The sequence below is a fragment of the Haemorhous mexicanus genome, chromosome 3, assembly GCF_027477595.1.
Source record: "Haemorhous mexicanus isolate bHaeMex1 chromosome 3, bHaeMex1.pri, whole genome shotgun sequence".
Taxonomy (NCBI): domain Eukaryota; kingdom Metazoa; phylum Chordata; class Aves; order Passeriformes; family Fringillidae; genus Haemorhous; species Haemorhous mexicanus.
Genome location: NC_082343.1, coordinates 26,578,889 through 26,597,148, shown reverse-complemented (window position 1 = coordinate 26,597,148; position 18,260 = coordinate 26,578,889). Strand labels below are relative to the sequence as shown.

Genomic DNA, 18,260 nt, shown 5'->3' with positions numbered 1-18,260 from the left:
TTCCTTTTCTTTCTGTGTATTGTACAAAGCAGGTTTCACTTTTGATAGCTTTTTTTTTGTTTGCAAGGGGAACTGGCAAGCCAGGTATTTTGTTAGAGCTTTTCCTGCACAACCTTCTTCTTCACTTCTTGCCTTCTCTGTGTGGCACCAGTACTGGGAACAGCAGAGCTGCCAGATGAATTGGCAGATGAGCTTTTGTGCTGTGTTTCAGCTTTACTTTGGGTGGCATTTAGAAGACCAGCCCTGCATTCATGAGATATTTCTGAGGTTATAGGGGAAGTAAAAATGCAAAGGTAGATATTGCTTGTGGCACTGATGAGGAGAATTGGTGTTGCTAAGATGGGAGAGGAATTGCACTTCCATGAGATGTTTGGGATTTTTTTCTGCTGGATTCTTCCCTTTTCCGTACAAAAGAAATGTTTAAGGGCCTACCCATTCAAATGCTGTATAGGAATTTTTCCAGCCTACTTGCAAAAAGAGGGTGATTGCATCGGCACTCATTGATAATTTCCAGGGTGAGAATCCATTGTGGTAGACTTTGTAGAATGTGATCAGGAGGAAAGGCAGAGACAAATTATCTTTGGTGTAACCATGGGTAAGATATATACTCACAGTTTTCTTATCAAAGTCATGCTGGTGTGTGACAGAAGGAGGGAGAACACCCCTCCTCATCCTGTGTTGAGGGGCATATACTTATTATTTCTGTTGGCACAGCCTGAAGTCTGACTGGATTGGCTCCCCCTTTTTGCTCAGGTATGCTTTTGGTGATCACACATCCTACCCATGAATGCTAAATCATGGTTTGATTCCACGTGTCACCTGCTCCATACTGAAATATGTTGATCAGAATTTCCAGTTTGGCCCCAGGGAGGCCTTCCTTACAGTTTTCTAAATGATGAAAAGTTGGTGTTAGAAGTGTTTCTAACCATGCTTCTGATCCACAGAAAATATCAGTTACACTAAAGGAAAAAATTCAACCTTATTTGTTCTTTTTACTCAGGTTAGGTTTGAAGGGTGCTGAGTGTTCTAGTGATAAAAGAACATGTTATTGTTTTTGTACATTATTGCTGCTATAATCCAGGAGAAACACATCAGGACCCACTCATTATTTAGCAGACTAGTAAAATTTAAAATATAAGACATCACATGAGGCTGAAACTGCAGTCCATCTCTAGGGAGACTTTTGCTGCTGTGGGAGAGGCAAGGTGATGCTGTGCTTTGGGAAACCAAAGCAAGACCATTACTTCCAGTGTCTGAGGCACAGTCCCAAAACACAGGGGCCCACACCCTAATTTTTTGGAGGTAGGCAACTCTTAAAGTTATCTCCTTGTATTTCCTTTGTTGGCCTTCTTACTACTTTTAGGCATCAGTTGCCTTTGTAAGTCTTCTTTATGTTTATATTTGCTAAAAAATGCAGCTGGTTTGGATTCCGTACCTAAATAACTTGACTGAGAACCTACAATTCTTGCTGTTCTCCCTCTTCTTCAAAGCTAGATTACAATTAATGAAAACTTGCAAGTGGTTTCTTTAATACACTATTTTTTTTTTGAGATTTTTTTCTCTTCTCCCTCTCATCATTGCAGCTTCCTTGTACTTCCTTGTCTTTCTTTAAACATTATGCAGAATAAAATATAATTTTTCTCCTTAGACATTAATCCTTTGAAATGAAATCAAGTGAGTTTGCCTGTTGGTTGGAATCTTAGCAGCTTCTACTGTTCTGCTGTGTAGGGAGTGCCATAGCTGATTAAAATAGATTTGATCTTTTGTCTCTAGATCAGCAGGCGATTTTTAATCTACAGCAGTATCACAAAGTTGTAAGGTAGCACTGCACACTTCCGTAGGGAAAAAAAGTAATCATGCCTGATTTAGTTTTGTAAATCCTAGTGAATAATGCAGAACACATCTGACATGAGTCTGAGAGCGCAGCTAGGCTATTGACTTTCCTCAATTCTGCATGATCAGAGAAGATAGAAAAATACAAAGTACTGACAAGCTCATCCTCATCTTTAAACCCAGGACTAAATATCATAAATGTATATATAAATATATAAGTATAGATGCAATTCTTTACATGTGCTCCACCAGTTCTTACCTCATAAGTTATTAATATGAATTTGAACTATACTACTTATATATACACATGATAAACATATGATAAAAATTAGACACAGGCAAAAATGTCTTGCAGAAGTTGTGGTCTCAATGACAAGATTTAGCCCATATGAATGCCTACAGTGTGGTAACTTAAGCTCATTCCACATCAGATAGTTTAAGTTCATTCATGTCCTAATAAGTGGTAGCTGCTCTAGGAAGCCCTCTAAGCTTTCTATAACCAGATGTGCCACTAGTAATCTTTCCAGAATGTGATGTCAGTGGAGCTGTAGCTGGTTAAAGGGCTATGCAGGGCAAAAAGTGGCATTAGTGGCTAATAAAGGCTAATTCTTTTGCAAGCAAAATTAGCTGGCTTCACTAGCTTGTTATGACTTGAAGTGTCTGGCCGTTGAACTATGCAGCTGGCTCATTTGTTGCTCTCAAAGAGATCCCACCCTGACTGACAGCTGTACTGGACTGGAAAAAAGTGGCCCAAATGAGTGAAAACAAGAGGACTTCAGTTTGTGGGACCGGGGACAGTAGCAATCCACACAAACAACCTCCATAAGAAAAAGAGATGAACCCCACAAGGAATGTGAGTGATATGGGTCCTGGCTCTGGGCACTAAGTGTCCTTAACTGAGCAGTTACCACTGCAGAACTTTGTGCTCACAGATGCTGTAATCAGTTCCCATTATGTGCAACTACCTAAAAGACACAGATGTCCAGCAACTGGTTGCAGCAACCCTAAATAATCACAAGAAACTTAACTTCCAGTGAATTCCAGATATTGTGATGCTCTAAAGTGATTAAACCAGCACCAGAATAGCCTAAGCTCTGTGGATGTGTATTTATTTTTACTCACTGGTGTTTTGGGTTAAATGCCACATCAGAGTGTTTTTATTACAAAGTTCCTGTTCCTGCTCAATGCAGCTGTACCTATTCTAAACTCCTTCATCAAAGGCAACCATTTCCTTTTTCTCTTAATCTCACATCAGTGTACCAAGAGCAGTTGTCCCTGGCTTCCTTAAGCTTGCCCTGCAGAAAAGCTTTCTTAAAATCTTCCCTACGTCCATTCTTTCCTTTGCACATGCTTAGAAATGTGTGTGCAGGTGTATAAACATGGACACATGCATGTGCCTATGAATATTTTAATCAGTTTCTGCTTCAGTCCTAGAGCCTTGTGCATGGTCAGACTGGGAAAGGACTCCTGGAGAAGGTTGCTACCAAAGAGCAGTGAAATGCTTGCTTCCTCCTGTACTTCCAAATGATTTTAATGCCTTCTTTATTTATGAGATGCTTCAAATTTCTGAGCTCTGTGATAACATTATGCAGACAAATGTGCACTGAGGTCAAGACTGATTATTTTTTCACTGTGGTATTGTTCTCGAAGGTGATTTGACACTCAGTGTAAAGACAGGTCAACAAGAGTGACAGGTTGGTGATGTTGCCTTTTGTGCAATTAAGCCCTTGAATGTTGATCCTGGATTGAGAGTTTATAGAAACCACATGGAAATATTGGTTTATGCTGCTAAGTAAATTTTGGGACCCTAACTTTTATTCATTATGAAACAGTATTTGTGTTAAAAGGAGACCTTGGACTAATGAATGAGTTTGGCTTCTGTAACATGCCTATGACATTGCTTCCTTTGCACCAGAGACTTCTGTGACGTGCTGGCTCTCTGTTTGGGTGACACTGGAAAGGGAAGTCTCTCAAGAGAAGACCCATAAGTCCAACTTATGGCAAAAATATCAAAGCATAAGTTGTATAGAAATTGAGGCTTCAGATTGGACTTTTCCATCTGTATTATTTTTGTTCCCTGTGAAATTTTTTTTGATTAGCCATAGTTGGGTACAGCTTGGATGCCCAGTCTTGTGAGAGGGTGAGAGATGGTGAGAGACAGTAATAGAAATGATATTTGCTTACCAAGGATCTCAAGAAATCATGCAAGGGGAAACTCCCAGTATTTTCTTTTCACACCAAAAGGGATTTTTCTCACACATTAAAAAAAAAAAAAAAAAATATTAAAGGCTGTTTGATCCAGACATAAAGAGATACTTAAGATTTTTGTAGAGCATAGTCTAATTTTTGTTGTTGAATTATGACTTTTCCCATTGGAAATATAATGAAAAATTATATAAAAGAGATCTTGTAACAACAGGGATGATTGACAGGAGAACTGGAGCTAACATTGGACTCAGAACAAATCTGCCCAGTCAGGGATGCATTTGAGGAGGTAAGTTGCTTGCCACGGTGCATGAGAGATTGGTGCTGGTGTCCCCCTCTGCTTAGATGCCATCACAATTAGAATATGGCAGGACTGTGTTAATGCTGCAGACCATGCTCAGGCTTCAGGAGACAATCACTCCTTTAAATCTTAAGTATGGAAGTATTAGTACCACATATTAGCAGCAACAATCTGTAGAAAAATTTCTACAGATACCTTGACTGAAAAGTCAGAATAGTCTGTTTCTTGCTGAATCAGACAGTTTATCTGCAAGGAAACAAACAAGAGCTGTAATAATGCAGGATGTGACATCTTCCTGCCATTAGCAGTGTTCTTTCTGTCAGTTTGGATCCCCTAGCAGAATAAATCTTAAGTCCATTAAGGGGAGTGGTAGGTTGGGATGCTTTTCACCCTTTACCCATTATGGTCACTGTGGCCAGAGTTGTTACTTGTCCTTCTCCTTTGCCTGCTGAGGAAACTCAGCCCTATATGAATATTCTTGATTGTGTTCTGCTGGTACCGCCAACTCCACAGTTTCATCTCTTCTTGGTACCCCTGTTATCAAAAGTAAAAATGCTGCTCAAAATTTGGTTTTTCTTCTTTAGTCTCCCTCATTTCTTCTGCTGTAATGCCACATCTGTACTTTTTGTTTATGCTTTTCTGTCTTTAAGTCTGTGAAGCTGGCTTTGTGCAGAAACACCATGCCACAGCAACAGCCAGCAGTGATGCACTTGCCCCAGTGCTAAGCTGATAACACAGAGAGAGCTGAAGCATTTCTACTTTTGTGCTTTGAACTCGTTCTCAGAGCTGGTTTCCTGATTTGTCTCATTAGCACTGATTTGCTTTGTACTCTGAGTGCAATTGTTTATTTGGTAAGAGAGCAACTACATCTCCATTTTTCCCCAGCTTAAGCAAAACAGCAGTGATGGCCACCTCTCCCTGTTTTTTTCTTGGCAAACTTCCCAGAAAGATGTGTACTTAATTGTAATTTGCTCTCTGTGGTCAGCAGCAATATCTCATCTTTTAAAATCTCAACAGCAGCACTGCATTTAACTCTGTGTGTGCCTGAGGCCTCACCTCATCTCATACAGAGTAACCCCCTACTTCAATTAGGCTGACTGTATGCAGCAGAGATGTTCACATTTATTGTTAATACAATTAATTCCTCTGTCATTTGCTGCTTCAGCTGCTTTTCATGACTTACAACAAACAAGCAAAAAATAACTCACCACTTTCTTTTGGAAAAATATCATAATTTTCTGGGGAAGGGTTTGTCTGTGCATCTAGTGTATCTTACTAAAGCTGGTTTTGAATTTTAGGTAGATAAGAAATTTTCTGCCAAAACTCTTCAAAAAAAAAAAAAAAAAAAACCAACCCATGAGATGTCCAGATCATAAATCCAGGAGTGGCACAAAAGTGGGAATATGAGACCTGCAATATGTAATATGAGTCTTTTACTCCAACTTCCCCTATTTCTACCCTGATGCTAAATATACTGCTGACACCCTTGCAAGAAAAGAAACACACTGGGCTTGGACATCAGTGTTTTTGGGCAGAGCAACAGGAGGCCTTAGTTTAGGCTTAGTTTAGTTACTGTAAATTTCCTTCATAATGCATGAAAAAGAAATGTCAAGTTATTGTATTTGTCACTTTGGTGCTGAAGTTTGGCAAATATCAGATCATCTTAATAAAACATTGAATTTTAAACACTTCAATTAAAAAATATCTTTCATATAAATAAAACTGACAACTTTCATTCCAGGTACATTTAATGCTCTTCAGGAACTCCTGCCCTGCTTAAGAAAAATGAAACTTTTATCTGAAGTGCATTAACAACTGTTGTAAAGTAAGAAGGTATTTCCAAAATTTCTAAGTTGCCTGCAACATTTGCATCAGCTAAGTCAGCAATACTTTGCTAGCCACTGTTGGATTGTATTTTATTGCAAATAACCAACCCTGTGTGTCCTGGAATGAGCCTTTCCCTACTATTGGTCATGTGTAGTTTGTTTTTTTCATTTCTCATACCTCAGGGAATGTAAGGAAAAGTGATACTGTTGAAAAAAGCCAAAGGAACAAATTCAGGTTGAAAGTCAACTAAAACTCAATTTGGGATTTTTTGTGTGTGTAAAACCAGGATGTTGATATTGAAATATTATTATCCATCTTTTCCAGATTTCATGTCTTTCACCTACCCCCATCTTTCCCATCCACTTTTATAATCGTGCTTGGTCATCCCCAAACTGAATTTTTGGGAAGCATGTGATTTGCCACTTTCAACAGAAAATCCCTCCAGTTTTGTACACAGCACCTCATAAGGACTTTGTGGCAGCTTCTGAAATATATTCCTGTGTTAATGACAATAACTTCATTATTAACTGTGTTAATATGTAACTGCTTTGTTTGGTAATACTTAACTAGGGACGATTCCTGATAAAAACATTGATTTAGCTTTACAGCAAGCTTTTCAAGATCTCTCTTAGAATCTCTTTCTGTTGCCTTTCAGTGAATAGTTCAAGTCTCTTTTAAAGGCTTTTGTCTCAATGTTCTAGTTAATTCATTTAAAACTCATCTTTAATGAGTTTAAAAAAAAATTAATATTTTAACACTCATAAGTTGCTTAGGAAATAAGCAACACTCTATACACTCTATAAGTTGCTTATGAAATCACGTAGATTTGGTTAATATGATTTTTTCCCACGTGTTTAGTATAAAGAGTGTCATTAAATAATGATGAATGTATCACAGAGGAGTAATGCATTTTATACTTTTTTTTGGTAAGACTTAACATGCTGCCCCAATACATGTGGGCTCCTAGCATCTGCATCTGATGCACATCCTGAGGGCAAGGACCAGCATGTGCCACGTGTCAGACATGGTGGGTCATGGCTCTGGTGTGGGTGTGCCCACAGTGTCTGATTGAGCTCTGCTCTGCCCCTTCTTCTCCAATGGCAGAGCCTCAGGTGGGAGGACCATAGCACCAGCTTTCCAGGGGAGCATCCTTCTCCGTGGCCTCTGTGGGGGACACTTGTCCCCATTCAGGACCCCCATGAGGCTGTCACCTCCCAGGGGATTGCACAGCCAGGCTGTGTCTGCCAGGCTGAGAGCCCAACTCCAGGGTGAGGAGGTGATGCTGCCCTGGAGATGCCTGTGGGCAGCTGATGAGGTCTCTGGTGTGGAGATGACCCCGAGGTGTTAGAAAGTCTGTTTTCCCAGCCCTGAGACCGAAGAAGAAGTCCGGATTCTTCGGCTTTGGTTTTCAAGGTTGTTTATTTTCTCTTATCTAATACATTGTCTTTTTCTGACCCGCTGAGGTCTGTCCAGCAGCTCGGGTTGGGGCACACTGACCACCCTCAGGGTGCTGTTATCTTTTTATACTGAAAACTACGTGTACTTTATTTACAGTAATTTTCCAATCCCTATCACCTATGTTAGACAGTCTGTCTCTATCCTAAACCAATCCAAAAGTGCCACCATCACAGTAGAAGATGGAGGACAAGAAGAAGGAGAAAGACAGAACACTCCCAGATTCCTCCATCTTGCCTCTTGATCTCCCATTCTAAAAACCCAAAAATTCTACATTTTCACCCTGTGATAAATTCACTATCATTCTATTCAAACCCTTGTGGCTTGTAACTCCTCACACAAACTTGGTAATTGTTTCTATGGGTTAAAATCAAAGGCACAGGTGTCTTTGACTCTCTGAGCCTCTGCCAGAGTCTCGAGTCTTCCAGGGCAGTCAGAGGAATGTTCTGGGTTCCGACAGGCAGCATCACTGTGGGGCCAATCATGGCAACGTGATGAGAATTATAAATCTCTGTTTTAGACCAGGTAGGATTTATAAAGTTTGTGAAGTTCTGCTTTTGTTTTTTTCATTCTAGGCCCTGCAGTGACCTTACTGTTGGCTGATTCCAGGGAGCCACCTCATTATTCTGACTTGAAACTTCTCCATCTCCAAAATCAGAGGTAAGGATCAAAGTATCTTGAGACAGCGGGATGAAATGTTTATTATGATTATAGTGCTCGCTGTAAATATCAGAAAAGGAGATAATCTGCTCTTATATTCACAAAGAATTAAATGCCATGAAACTGCTGGAATTGTAACAATAGCATGAGGAATGCTGCTAAAATACCAGCATGACATGGCTTGAGTTAGAAGTATTATATTTTTGCCACATGTTAGGAACCACTAACTCTGGTGGCTACTGTAACTTATTAAGAATTGTATGGGAATCTGTTTTCAATATCTGTGATTTAAAAATATCTTGGAATGTAACACTGAAAAAGAAGAAGAAAATATATTTCCTGAAATCTGCCTCAATGCCATTTTTTCTCTAATTTCTGCTGTTCTGCTTTTTTGGCTTTTTTTTTCTTCTTTGTTTGTTCTTTTTTCTTTTTCCTTTCTTTCTTTTTTTTTTTAATTATGATTTTATACACAGTTTCATAATTTTTCCAAAGAACTGACATTTATCAGAGGTCACATGCTGAAAATCACCTGTGTAGTTATACATGCTTTGTTTTATTTTCAAAGAAACTATTAAGCATTTCAAGGAGAAGAATTAATCTTTCTTATTTCTGTAGAACAAAATAGTAAGGAAACTTGAAATGTTTTCCCTGTGCTTCTGTCATGTCTATAGATTTTTTTTGGTCAGTATTTCAACATTATAATTGAAAAGTGTGGATTAAACATGCCAGGGTTTTTATAGTTCCTATGGCCTCTACTTAAAGTGCATTAAACACTTAAATCTCAGCCTAACTAAACTGGAATGGATGCTTTAAAATAAGGATTATCTTCCATTTTGTAATAAGGAAAACTGTAGAGCTACAAATGTCATCGTGGCCACTTTTCTTCATAAAGAAGGGAAACCACTTTAATTCATGGACAGTATTGCTTCTGCCCTGTGGTCTTGAAAGCTCAGTGAGAAGAACAGGATATCACCACTGACTCCAATTTTTAGCTTGGATACAGATTTCTCCTGTGGCTTAGAACAACTCATTTCTTCCTCATATGTTTTGGCTTACCAGCTATATAAAACCTTTGAGGTGCATGTGCTTGCAAAAATGCTTTAAAGAGGTGAGGTGAAAGTTTAGAAGTTCTTTAAAAGAAGCTTCTGTGAGGTCTCAGCCTGCTTCCATATTTGTCAGTGGAAGTTTTACCATAGACCTAAGTGGCCAGAACTGGTTTAGAATAAATTTCATTTACATTAGTGACTTTATGTAGGTATTTGTATTAACAAGGCTTTTAGTCTCCCTGACACATCATTCAAACTAGAACTTGATTCTCCTGAGCTGCACTAAGAAGCATTCAGGAAATTAATTAATTGGCCTGATTTTTCTCCTTTCACCCACCTAAGAACATATGCTCTGTCATCCTCAAATAATATATAAGAAAGCTTCTCATATCTGAAATGTCATCACATTTAACTGGTTTTGTCTAAAGGTGGCAAGATCTATAGTTTCTGAACCTCAAAAAAGAATGCTTTCAGACATTATTCCCTCTTTTAAATAAGGGATTCTGGCCTCAAAATCATCACTGCCCTTAGACGTGATATGGAAATGGGAGTGAATCTGTTTATAGGCTATGGATGCTTCAGTAGGACTTGAAGGTTAGTTATTCCATCCTGAGAGCACTTTAGGCCTTCCAGCAAGGTCTTCTGGTCAGGAGGTGAGGAACAGCACCCGTGGCTGCTTCTGAAACTGATACTGCCAGATTGTCCCTGACAGCTTCAGCATCTACATGGGTTTGTGTACTGCTGGTGAGCTGATTAACTTCTCTGCTGACTGATCCTGGGGGTCCCACACACCTGCTGGCTCTCTCAGGTGTGTGGTGGGGTACATTGTTGCTTTGCAAGGCTCAGGTGGGTAGCTTGTGTGGCCAGAGGTTTGGCCATACACAGATTGTCCTTAGTTGCTTCCTCAAGGTCACTGTGCTCAACTTCTCATTGAGCTTACTATGGCCTGTGCTTCAATCTCCTGGAGCTGGCTGAAGCAGACAGGACCTGAATGATAACAGCAGCAGCCCAGGAGCACGAGGTTTCCTGCTGTCCTAAAGACCATGCAAATATTTCATGCAGGAGTGACTTCAGAGTGGCTTTTCTCTGGACTGCACATCAGTGCAGCTGTACCTGAGAGAACAGTTCCATCAGAGAGCAGGCTTGTCTGTCCACTTCTATCAAAGCCTGCAGTGACATGTTCCAGGCACACATTTAGGTATGTGGCATCCTACAACATCCTCCAGTTATAAACACAGTGGGACAGACAAATCTAAATGCAAAACCAGGCATCCCAGCAAGTGCAAACTTTTCTCCGAGTCAGCTGGTGTCTAGTGGCTCTTCAACACGGGAGCAATATTGCCAGGGGTTTGTGTATACAAACATGCTTAGCAGCCAATTATCAAGTAGACAGATGGAGATTCTCCTAGATGCACTTGATAGCATAAAAGCACTGTAATTTTAGTAATGTTGTTCTGGACATCAGAACTTCAAAACCTAAAATGATGTGAGGTGTTGGAAGAAATGTGTATGCAGAGTTTGGTCTTCGTGGCTTCACAGAATTACTCACACTTCCTTTATTTAAGAAAACAACCACATTTCTCACATCTGAAAAGTGACAGTCCTACAGTGAAAAGAAGAACCAAGAGTTCCTTGAACACCCCGTTCCCAATGCACGTGCAGGGGTTACATGGTTCACAGCTCAGAGGAAATGGCATAGTGCCTAAAAGCTACCTAGGGAGGGTCAGCTCTGAAGTAATTGTGAGTTTTATAATCAGTGGTCATAACACTCCTTCTCTGGAACAACTTATTTAATTGTCACTACAAGGGATGAATGGCCAGATTCAGCAGCTCTTTTAGAATTGGGATTGGCTGAGTTACTTTTCATGGGTGGAACTGAACTAGAGAAATGGTCAGAAACATTTGAATGGTCTTGGCCCATTTGGTACTGTGTAACTACTGACAAAATGTAAACAATCACATGGGAACTAGAAAGATGCATGCCAGGTTAGTAGTGTGAGAATGCCTTGGCAAATTAGACTAAAGACTGCATGGGACACATTCTGGTACAGCTCCCACTAGTCATCTGAGCATGTTTGATGGGAATGTGATGTGTCTGGAAGCTTGAACAAACACAGTCTGACCCAAGTGCTCATCCTGTTAGTAGAAAAGACTCCCAGAGTCATACTATCCTGATCCAGTTTTCTGTGTGTTCCTGCATCCTGTTTTCTGAGCCATGAAGCTGCAATGACCAGTCCCTTGCAGTCAGTTGTTCAAAGACAGGATAAACATGTGTTTAGAGGAATTTGCAGAAGCTATCAGGTGCTCAATACTTTTGATTTAATTAGCATTTTGTGAAAATGCAACCCAGGGCTAAGTCTACCAGAGAATTTATCCAGAAAAGATGTACTATACTGTGCCAAGGACCATGACTGGGTACCTTGGGAGGGAAGGTACAAAACTCTGCACGTACCAAGGAAGAACCTGTTAGTGGGTAGGAATTGTTTGGAGGAAAGGAAGACTTAGCTCTCTTTACCATTTTCTGCATTCAGGTTGCAGTTCAGCCTCCTTATCTTGGGGTCCCCAGCCATGAACTGAGTGACACAGCTTGGTGCTGCATGGCTAGCAGTCTGCTGAAGGTATCCAATGTAGAAACAGCTTCCCAAAGCATTTTAGCCAGTTTTAGATCCCCCATCAGCTCCTAAATGTACTTTTAAAAAATGGCAATTCACAGCCTACTGTCCTTTTCTCCAAGTTGTCTTTATTCCCTTTGAAACAAATCTCTCCTTCCTTGTCTTTACTTAAGTGTCTCAGAGTGGTTACAAAGACACCAGCCTCCCAGCTCAGGGACATCACTGATTCTGATGTATTCTGCAATTTCTTTGCTCTGTAAAGTCAGTCTCTCCAACTGTTGCCTCAACAATCAGTGTCGTTCTTTTTTGCAGCACTGATATTTTTCAGCTCTGCAAACTCCTACATTTTCTAGAATGATGAAAGGTCCACATAATCTGCTACCATAACAATTTATACAACATGATCCATGAGAATATACATTATGAGAAAGGAAAACTTTAGTCTTGTTTATGGTCTTTTATGGTTATATGCTGAAGTACTGTAACTGGTTTTAGATACTTGTGTTAAAAAGCAGTCTAAATCTTGAGCTATGTAAGAAAATTTATGGTAGGCTTGCAAAATAAGGCCCATGGTATGCTGTTGAGATTAATTCAATCATGTTAATTCCAGGAAGTTTAAAGTGACCTCTTATTGTCTGAAATAAAGAGTCAATGAAAATGAGATGATATTTGATTATTCTCATTAGTTATGCAAGCAAGCAAGAAGTGGCTCAAAGCATTGTGAGGAAAAAAAATTAGAATTATATATCAGGGAAAAGTTTATGAACATAAGAACTCCCAGCCAAGGAAACCAGCTGACAAATGAACCTTTGGAATCAGCACTGCTAAAGATATTCAGGGCTTAGCTAGACATCCATCTATCTAAAAAGGATAAAGAAGTCAGTCAAGCCACAATGTAGGGATAATACAAGAGAGTTTCCTGCCAAATTTCTACCCCAAATAATGTATGATTTTGTTGGAATGGAAAAGGAAAGCACTTTGGCTTGCTAGATCTTTCACTAATAAAATTATTGTAACTGAAGTGTGTAGGTTTTGCTCTAGTTTCAGACACACAGACTCTAGCTTAGAATGTTTTTATTTGTTTTAATTTAAAAAATTGATATCTTTAGAATTAAAAAAATCTCTTAGAATGAAAAATTGCTTCACAACATCTTTTTTCACAGCAATTTTCCAGATGTAGTCAGATTACTCATACCAAGCCTGAGGAAAAACTGACAGTAAGGTATTTATTTTTTGCAGGCTTAATTAGAGGTATGAAGGCTGGTAAGAGTGGAAGGTTAGGATAACAAGGTTCTAAAAGCATGGTTAGCTTTTTACCTCTATGTCAAAACTTCAAATAGAGGCCAAGAGGGATATTTCCCATTCATTACTCTGAGTTACTGCTCAGATGGGTGAAATGACCAGTGGGTAGGCAGGCAACACTCATACAGTGGAGAGTTCAAGACTAAACTGAGCTGGCAGACTGAGACTACTGCTCATCAGAAGCTGGGGTTCAGATTTTTAAGCATGTCTTGACATTCAAGCAGCTGCTTCTTGCATTTTTGAGGAGTTTGAAAGCAGTCACCTTGAGCTGAAGTAAGCACAGTTAAGACACCTAAGCTCTCTGCAGAAAGCTAAGTATACATTTATCTGGAACACTGAACACCTTCAAAATTGTAACCTAGCACCCTCACCAAGTTTTCCATGAAAGTCTGAGTCACCACTTCTCCATGCAGCCTCAGTGAGTGTCTGATTGCCCCATTGTTTATCCCAGCTCATGCCGTAAAGGAGAAGATGGATGGCGGCGCGCTGGCTTTCAAGTGCTCTGCTGCAAGCGCAGTCTCCTTTCAGGGCAATGTCTTCCAAAGCATCAGTCATATCAGAGAGACCAGCCTGGCACAGAGATGAAGCAGATCCAGTTTTAAAGAGGCTGTTTCAGAAATAGAATTAGATTTAAATAACAAATGAAGCTCGAGGCTGAGTACTGAGTTTCTACAGAATTCAATATTTTCAAGCCATAAATACTTGCCTTCCCTAATTTATACCGTAAAAATTAGTGCTAATTTCTAAGATATGCTGTAGAGCTGATCAAAAGCAAGTCTGCCATGTTATCACTGCATAATGAAAATGTCACATGATGTAGGGAAGGGAAGTATGAATATCTGCTATCTGATGTGTACGACTGAAAAGGGAAATCACAGAGTGCAATCATCAAGCCACATTAGCCAAAGAGAACAGATAAGTAAGGGTATAACACTGGAACTGTAAACAACCAAGCAGAGATTACACTTGTGTGGAATTGTGCATGTTCTTTAGAAGTGACCTAAAATGTTGGGAGTAGAAAATGAAAAAAAATATAGCACTGCTTATCAAAGAAAATTTTCAAAATGCTGTATGGATAGGATAATAATCATTAATGTGTATTAAAAGAATGCTATTTTTGGGTGTCACTTGAAACTTCTCTACAAATGACACAACTTAGAAGCAAGGAAATTAATTATCCTGGGCTCTGATTTGGCTCAGGTACATGTGTGCATTTTCTGGCCTTCCACCCAGCTTCTTGCCACAGCTGTGCTGGCATCCCCAGCTGTGTCCCACAGCTCTCACTGCTGCCCTGCCAGCCTGGCCTGGCACCTAGCACACCCTTCTCAACCAATACAGCCATGTGCTGATCATCTCCTCTCTCTTCCCTTTCGAATGTTTCTGTGAAACCACATGTGCTCGAGTTTGTAAATATGGACACCAGGTAAAACTCCTGAAACATTCACCATCAGAAAACTTGCCTTTAAATGTGTCAGAGTCTTTATTTGCTGTGCTCCTTCCCCCTCCACCATTGGGAAACCACGACGACAGGAAGAGTGAACCATTTCCTCCAAAGAGACTCATTGCTGCTCTCGCTATCTCACATTAACCTAAATCTGCTCCTTCAGTGTGCACGCACTTTCAGCTGCACAAAATGTGGGACTGACCTGTACATTGTCATTGATTGCACAGAGCTAGAGGTGACTGCTGGGGATATTTCTCCTCAGAGACACCTTTAGCTCACAGGCAGTTGCAGCCAGGCTCTCGGAATGAGCCCATGCGAAGCAGAAACTCAGTTTACCTCTAGTGGAAAAGGTTCAGGCGATGGTGAAGAGAAAGAGAGCGGGTTCTGCTGGAGAGTTAAATCCAGAGTTTATTCCAAGGTGACACAGTTCTGAATCTCAGTACAGCTCCAACAGACCCTGACCGCATGGTTCCAGCACCTTTGAAACTCACCGGGAGGTGGGAGGGAGAGGATAGGTGAGCCACCAACCAGGTGGGAGGGGGAGGGTCTCAGGGGACAATGACACCTGGACAGGCCAATGACTCCAGGTCTGAAAAGCATCTTTTGAACTTCTGCCAATCACACGATGCCCTAGCTGGAATGTGGAACTTGACAGACAGCAATTAGGAAGAGGGCGGGTGGGGGGGCAAGGAGGAAGCAGAGCTTCCCACCACAACACATTGTAAGTCAATGAAATAGGACATTTTGGTAGAGAAAATAACCCAATTTGACTATCACAAAACAAGAGCTTTTATAGTTGACTGTTCAGGCAGTGCTGCTGACTGCTGAGCTAGCTCTTAGTAAGAATGTGCGAGTTGTGCTATTTTTACTTGCTACTTGTCTAGTACTGGACTTGTTTGGAATAATTTCTTCTTGCATATGGAGCTATATATCTAGCAACAAGAATTTAGAGGAATTTTCTGTAGCTAACAGAATTATCACAAGAATTCATTGAGGAGGAAGAGAGAATACTGTGCTAAAGGAAGCTTTGAGTGGACTTTAGAAAAAAGGCCCAAATACATTTGACATTCCCCTCAAAATACTTACATTTTTGCCTATGAAAAGCACACTTTATTACCCTTGTCATGCCACTTCATAACTTCTTGTTAACTTGTTGTACTTTGCCCACTCATCTAGTTCAGTGGTTTTTATTCCCCGGTTTTCAGCCACTGCCCTTTCCCCCCTTTCAGTCTTTGCAGTTTGCACTCAGACACCATCTGGCTTCACCCCCAGGGTTTCCTAGACAAGGACAATCTAGTTAGCCTTGTGAAATCCAAACCTCAGGCAAAACAAAAACTGTAGAAAACTTCCACAAGACAGGCTTTGTCACTACTCTGTGAGGGGCAGCTTCATTACCCAGAGAAGCTGTTAGGACCGAAATCACACCTTAAGCACCAAGTTTTCTTCTCATCCATCCTACTCTTTTGCCCAAACTTTTCCTTTCAATTTACTGCAATTACTGCCAGTCTTTTCTGGTCAAGAGAAAGTTTTACCACTGTGTGTGTAATTACAGTACTTCTGAGTAGAACATCATGTAAGAAACTCTCTGTAAAATGCTTGGAGTAAAGTAGATTAAGAACAGATTTACAAAAGAAATTAGGAAGTCATTCCAGTGTTTTTTTCTGTTCTAAATAACATAGTGAAAATAAATCTCTGAGGCAAGATTCTGGACAAAGTCATTCCTTTGAAAAGAGACCACAAGATTCCTGGTCTTCTTAATGGAGAAAACAGAAAGAATTGGTCTTGGTTTGGGACTCTCAAAATGCTGATCCTTTTGAACAATGTGGACAAGTACAGAATGTTGTCCAATGTATTCATCCTTGAACAGAAAGAAATCAAATTACTCTGTGCTCTGACTGTCTCACAGGAGCAGAAAAAGAAAAGAACCCCTCCCTTTCTTTTTATGCTTGCTATGCTCCAAAGTTTCTAAGCGAATTTGTTTGGGCAAGGCATTTTGATGCGTGCATCTGTTTTGCCCTGAGAAATCATGATTCAGTTGCACAGTTCAGTGGTTTTGAGCCAGATATTCTTTTATTTCATGTTTTGAAAATCTAAAGTCAGAAGGCAAATGTGTATCTCTATAGGTGCATTTCACTAGTGATGGCCGCAGAGTGAAAACTGAGGTAAGTTCTTCACAATAACACAGCCATCCCAACTTCTAACCTTCTTCTTGTAACCACCCAACTTCCAGCTTTCTGTTTTTCATTGTTTTTCAGTCTGTTATCTCTCCTGACTTGACAGTAATTCCTGTGTGTCTTCACAGGAAGAATGCACATCACAGTCCTGCTCTGACAACATAGGCCCAGGGAAATGAAGAAGAGCAATTTTTGCATTACTGTAAACTGCAAAAAGGTAAAAATACAATCATCCCCTTCTCTGTTTGGTACTCAGAGGATTGAAGGGGAGAGCATATGAAACAGTAGCTGGGCACCAGTGATTTAGATGTTAACTTCCAATCTTGTTGAATGTCCTGTGAAAAGCAGCTTATATTGCTGTCTGCCCTCAACAGGACTGAGGCTGCGTGATATTTAGATGATAAAAGACTCTCATGTAAAAAGTAGCATATTAAATATGCTTTTTTGCTTTGCAGTGTTCCCCAGTGAAAACCACAATTTCGCTTTGGTTTGATGAGTGTGCTGTGATGCCAGTGTGGTAGGTTTACCTTCTGAAATGATTGAAGAGTAGGAGTAGACTGTGTACTGTTAGCAGGAAGCAATGTCTGATACCAATTATTTCTAATTTTGCAGTCTAGAACTGGGTTTTTGTTATATTTTGAGGTTTCCTTTAAAATGGTGGCCTTTCCAGTCAGCAGATATAAGTCTTGCCAGTGTTCTTGTGTCAGTTAACAAACTCAGTTATTTATAAACAATCTTGGAAGGGAGACATTTAAAAGGATGTGAGATATAAATCAGCAATCTCTGTTTCTAATCACAGTGGATGCACAGGTTCCTTTTGAGCTGTAATGAAGAAGTTTGGAGCTGGAGACTTCAAATATTCAAAGTAATTTTGATGTTAATTTTTCAGATTTCCAAGGTATCTAAGATGTGGCTAATAATAATAGCAGGCGTTGTCTGCTTCTCCCAGCATGTGGCGTGAAAGTGGTGTGGTCACAGAGCTATGCATTATTTACATGGTGTCAACATGTCAGCAAGTGGTATGGCAGGGAGCCAGATTAAATCACTTCTGATTTTAAATCCAGGACACTGAATAATAACCTTGTGTCACACTTGAGGACACTGGAATCTGGCAAATCAGCAGCAGCTCAGTGTGTCAAGTTCATTTGGATGGCTTCTTCCCTTCCTGAATGATCAAAGAACCAAACTCGAGGTTCAAGGAAACTGTACAAAGTTGGCACTTTTTTATTTTCTTCCAAAGCAAAAGATTGTACCCAGGAAACAGACACTTTTTGTTTGCTTTCTATAAAGATGTGTCATGAGGTCCCTGCCCTCACGTAGCACCTGAGAATGGCAATGGTGCATGCATGGTGCATGTTTGCCATTAATCTTTGTTGTCTCTGGAAGGGGCAAGTCTGGTAT

The 18,260-nt window shown here is 40.1% G+C and overlaps 1 long non-coding RNA gene across 1 annotated transcript in view; it reads left to right on the top strand.

Moving 5' to 3' along the window:
* LOC132324725 (uncharacterized) overlaps positions 1-17,615 on the top strand; it is a 43,159-nt gene extending 25,544 nt beyond the window's left edge. Inside the window, exons 2-4 of the long non-coding RNA XR_009485716.1 lie at positions 8,197-8,281; positions 16,988-17,076; positions 17,315-17,615. This is a non-coding gene — a long non-coding RNA (uncharacterized LOC132324725). The remainder of the gene's footprint in view (positions 1-8,196; positions 8,282-16,987; positions 17,077-17,314) is intronic.
* Positions 17,616-18,260: the final 645 nt, after the last annotated feature.